The sequence below is a fragment of the Schistocerca americana genome, unplaced genomic scaffold, assembly GCF_021461395.2.
Source record: "Schistocerca americana isolate TAMUIC-IGC-003095 unplaced genomic scaffold, iqSchAmer2.1 HiC_scaffold_488, whole genome shotgun sequence".
Taxonomy (NCBI): Eukaryota; Metazoa; Arthropoda; class Insecta; order Orthoptera; family Acrididae; genus Schistocerca; species Schistocerca americana.
The window spans coordinates 1-5,000 of record NW_025726223.1 but is presented as its reverse complement, the minus strand read 5'-3'; the positions used below and the strand labels follow the sequence as shown (position 1 = coordinate 5,000).

The following is a 5,000-nucleotide window of genomic DNA, read 5'->3' as shown; positions in this document are numbered from 1 at the left end:
CCCACTTGGCACTCCGATCCGAGTCGTTTGCTCGCGGCTTCAGCATATCAAGCAAGCCGGAGATCTCACCCATTTAAAGTTTGAGAATAGGTTGAGGTCGTTTCGGCCCCAAGGCCTCTAATCATTCGCTTTACCGGATGAGACTCGTACGAGCACCAGCTATCCTGAGGGAAACTTCGGAGGGAACCAGCTACTAGATGGTTCGATTAGTCTTTCGCCCCTATACCCAGCTCCGACGATCGATTTGCACGTCAGAATCGCTACGGACCTCCATCAGGGTTTCCCCTGACTTCGTCCTGGCCAGGCATAGTTCACCATCTTTCGGGTCCCAACGTGTACGCTCTAGGTGCGCCTCACCTCGCAATGAGGACGAGACGCCCCGGGAGTGCGGAGGCCGCCGCCCCGTGAAGGGCGGGGAAGCCCCATCCTCCCTCGGCCCGCGCAAGGCGAGACCTTCACTTTCATTACGCCTTTAGGTTTCGTACAGCCCAATGACTCGCGCACATGTTAGACTCCTTGGTCCGTGTTTCAAGACGGGTCGTGAAATTGTCCAAAGCTGAAGCGCCGCTGACGGGAGCGATTATTCCGCCCGAGAGCATCCCGAGCCAACAGCGGCGCGGGTCCGGGGCCGGGCCAGGTAGGTCCGTCATCCGGGAAGAACCGCGCGCGCTTGCCGGGAGCCCGAGCGCCCAAAGGGGCGAATCGACTCCTCCAGATATACCGCCGGGCAGCCAGCCAGGACACCGGGGCTCTGCCCAACAGACGCGAACCGAGGCCCGCGGAAGGACAGGCTGCGCACCCGGGCCGTAGGCCGGCACCCAGCGGGTCGCGACGTCCTACTAGGGGAGAAGTGCGGCCCACCGCACACCGGAACGGCCCCACCCCGCGGCGAGTGGAAAGGCAACCGGACACGACCCCGCCGCGGATTGCTCCGCGCGGGCGGCCGGCCCCATCTGCCGAGGGCGGAGGCCAGTGGCCGGATGGGCGTGAATCTCACCCGTTCGACCTTTCGGACTTCTCACGTTTACCCCAGAACGGTTTCACGTACTTTTGAACTCTCTCTTCAAAGTTCTTTTCAACTTTCCCTCACGGTACTTGTTCGCTATCGGTCTCGTGGTCATATTTAGTCTCAGATGGAGTTTACCACCCACTTGGAGCTGCACTCTCAAGCAACCCGACTCGAAGGAGAGGTCCCGCCGACGCTCGCACCGGCCGCTACGGGCCTGGCACCCTCTACGGGCCGTGGCCTCATTCAAGTTGGACTTGGGCTCGGCGCGAGGCGTCGGGGTAGTGGACCCTCCCAAACACCACATGCCACGACAGGCGGCAGCCTGCGGGGTTCGGTGCTGGACTCTTCCCTGTTCGCTCGCCGCTACTGGGGGAATCCTTGTTAGTTTCTTTTCCTCCGCTTAGTAATATGCTTAAATTCAGCGGGTAGTCTCGCCTGCTCTGAGGTCGTTGTACGAGGTGTCGCACGCCACACCGCCAGCCGGCTGTGCACGCTACCGAGTAAGTACCGGTATGCGAACCGCCAGGCGACGGGCGCGCATCGCACGTTTAAGGAGGCGCGGCCGGCCCCACAGGCGGCCGCGACGCTCCCAGGTCTGCGAAGCGGGGCAAACGCCGCGCGCTTCAGTATACGTAGCCGACCCTCAGCCAGACGTGGCCCGGGAACGGAATCCATGGACCGCAATGTGCGTTCGAAACGTCGATGTTCATGTGTCCTGCAGTTCACATGTCGACGCGCAATTTGCTGCGTTCTTCATCGACCCACGAGCCGAGTGATCCACCGTCCTGGGTGATCTTTTCTTAGTTTACACTGTCTCTTTCAAGACAGTTGCATAGGCGGGACGTAGGCGTGTGGCGGCCCCTGTTCAAGCGTTCTGTGTCCAACGGCCTCACGGCCGATGGGCGTCGTACGGCTCCACACCGGAGCGGACAGGCAGTCGGGCGAAAGTCATTCAAAACCGGCGCCAGGCGCCAGGTGCCGCAGGCCAGCCGCTCCAGCGCTTCAGCGCTCGTACCACACAACATTGGCGTTAGTTTTGAGAAGCACGCGTGGTTCCGCACGCGGCGCACGGCTACTGCGAGCCGTACAGGTAGCGTGTTGCGCGACACGACACGCACATCGAAAGACATGCAGTCTAGTCGGTAATGATCCTTCCGCAGGTTCACCTACGGAAACCTTGTTACGACTTTTACTTCCTCTAAATGATCAAGTTTGGTCATCTTTCCGGTAGCATCGGCAACGACAGAGTCAATGCCGCGTACCAGTCCGAAGACCTCACTAAATCATTCAATCGGTAGTAGCGACGGGCGGTGTGTACAAAGGGCAGGGACGTAATCAACGCGAGCTTATGACTCGCGCTTACTGGGAATTCCTCGTTCATGGGGAACAATTGCAAGCCCCAATCCCTAGCACGAAGGAGGTTCAGCGGGTTACCCCGACCTTTCGGCCTAGGAAGACACGCTGATTCCTTCAGTGTAGCGCGCGTGCGGCCCAGAACATCTAAGGGCATCACAGACCTGTTATTGCTCAATCTCGTGCGGCTAGAAGCCGCCTGTCCCTCTAAGAAGAAAAGTAATCGCTGACAGCACGAAGGATGTCACGCGACTAGTTAGCAGGCTAGAGTCTCGTTCGTTATCGGAATTAACCAGACAAATCGCTCCACCAACTAAGAACGGCCATGCACCACCACCCACCGAATCAAGAAAGAGCTATCAATCTGTCAATCCTTCCGGTGTCCGGGCCTGGTGAGGTTTCCCGTGTTGAGTCAAATTAAGCCGCAGGCTCCACTCCTGGTGGTGCCCTTCCGTCAATTCCTTTAAGTTTCAGCTTTGCAACCATACTTCCCCCGGAACCCAAAAGCTTTGGTTTCCCGGAGGCTGCCCGCCGAGTCATCGGAGGAACTGCGGCGGATCGCTGGCTGGCATCGTTTATGGTTAGAACTAGGGCGGTATCTGATCGCCTTCGAACCTCTAACTTTCGTTCTTGATTAATGAAAACATACTTGGCAAATGCTTTCGCTTCTGTTCGTCTTGCGACGATCCAAGAATTTCACCTCTAACGTCGCAATACGAATGCCCCCGCCTGTCCCTATTAATCATTACCTCGGGTTCCGAAAACCAACAAAATAGAACCGAGGTCCTATTCCATTATTCCATGCACACAGTATTCAGGCGGGCTTGCCTGCTTTAAGCACTCTAATTTGTTCAAAGTAAACGTGCCGGCCCACCGAGACACTCACTCAAGAGCACCCTGGTAGGATTGCAACGGGGTCCGCCTCGGGACGCACGAGCACGCACGAGGCGCGTCGCACGCCTTCAGCTCGCCCCACCGGCAGGACGTCCCACGATACATGCCAGTTAAACACCGACGGGCGGTGAACCAACAGCGTGGGACACAAATCCAACTACGAGCTTTTTAACCGCAACAACTTTAATATACGCTATTGGAGCTGGAATTACCGCGGCTGCTGGCACCAGACTTGCCCTCCAATAGATACTCGTTAAAGGATTTAAAGTGTACTCATTCCGATTACGGGGCCTCGGATGAGTCCCGTATCGTTATTTTTCGTCACTACCTCCCCGTGCCGGGAGTGGGTAATTTGCGCGCCTGCTGCCTTCCTTGGATGTGGTAGCCGTTTCTCAGGCTCCCTCTCCGGAATCGAACCCTGATTCCCCGTTACCCGTTACAACCATGGTAGGCGCAGAACCTACCATCGACAGTTGATAAGGCAGACATTTGAAAGATGCGTCGCCGGTACGAGGACCGTGCGATCAGCCCAAAGTTATTCAGAGTCACCAAGGCAAACGGACCGGACGAGCCGACCGATTGGTTTTGATCTAATAAAAGCGTCCCTTCCATCTCTGGTCGGGACTCTGTTTGCATGTATTAGCTCTAGAATTACCACAGTTATCCAAGTAACGTGGGTACGATCTAAGGAACCATAACTGATTTAATGAGCCATTCGCGGTTTCACCTTAATGCGGCTTGTACTGAGACATGCATGGCTTAATCTTTGAGACAAGCATATGACTACTGGCAGGATCAACCAGGGAGCTGCGTCAACTAGAGCTGAGCAGCCGGCCGCCCGGGAGTGTGTCCCGGGGGCCCGCGCGAACACGCAAGCGTCCGCTCAATTATTCTGCAAACAGGAGGAGGCTGAGCTCCCCTGCACAATACACCTCGAAACCCTCTCAGGTCCCGGCGGCGCGCAGCGCCGTCCTAAGTACTTGGTCGGGTTCGAGAGAGGCGCAATCGCCCGGAGTTTGGCGAGTAGACGCTTTAGGTGCGACCACCCGTGCTCCCAACTGAGCTTGCCGCTGCCGACAGAGGCCCGGGAGCGTGCTGTCGTGGCATTGCCGGCGGGAGACAACACGCGCCACCTACGGTGGCCGGCAGCTCCAACGCCAGCGCCACAGAAGGACAAAAGCCCCACTTGGGTGCCGAAGCGAACTCTCCCAGCACAGCGCACGCGCCAACACGTCCGCACAGCTGCGATACAATCCACCTGCGAGAACCGCAGAGGCGACCGAGCAGCAGACGGCGTCGCGGCGCCGAGCGCCGGGCGGCGGCGCATCCTCAGCGCACACAGTCCTCAATCGGACCAGCACACTGCAGATGTCCACCGCGCTTCGCACCGGGCCCGCGAGGACCTACTTTGGCCGCACGGCGCCGCGTGCAGGGTGCGCCGGCGCGCAGCTGCGCCGCCTGCCGCCTCCGTCGGCCGGCGCGCCTGCCACTGGCCGCCCCCACCAGCCGGCTGTAGCGCGTGCGCCCACGCACCGCGCGGCCAGCACGCCGGAAGGCCCCCCCTCACCGGCCGGGGACGGTCCCACCCAGCCACCGCCGCGTATCGCTTCACACCCACATGCCATTCACGTTCGTGGGCATGGTGGGTATCGCTGAAACAACCGGTTGGTAGCTCAACCGATCGTCGCCATCACTGATTCACCTCTAGCGAGAACAACCGCACCACAACGGTTTACCAGTTCTT

At 58.9% G+C, this 5,000-nt stretch overlaps 3 non-coding genes across 3 annotated transcripts in view; all 3 read right to left on the bottom strand.

Moving 5' to 3' along the window:
- Positions 1 to 1,458, bottom strand: part of LOC124585220 — a 4,222-nt gene extending 2,764 nt beyond the window's left edge. The window contains exon 1 of the ribosomal RNA XR_006974800.1: positions 1 to 1,458. This exon is cut by the window's left edge and continues 2,764 nt beyond it. This is a non-coding gene — a ribosomal RNA (large subunit ribosomal RNA).
- Positions 1,459 to 1,646: 188 nt separating this feature from the next.
- On the bottom strand, positions 1,647 to 1,801 carry LOC124585207. The gene has a single exon (XR_006974788.1). It is a non-coding gene; the product is annotated as a 5.8S ribosomal RNA (ribosomal RNA).
- Positions 1,802 to 2,152: 351 nt separating this feature from the next.
- On the bottom strand, positions 2,153 to 4,062 carry LOC124585210. The gene has a single exon (XR_006974791.1). It is a non-coding gene; the product is annotated as a small subunit ribosomal RNA (ribosomal RNA).
- Positions 4,063 to 5,000: the final 938 nt, after the last annotated feature.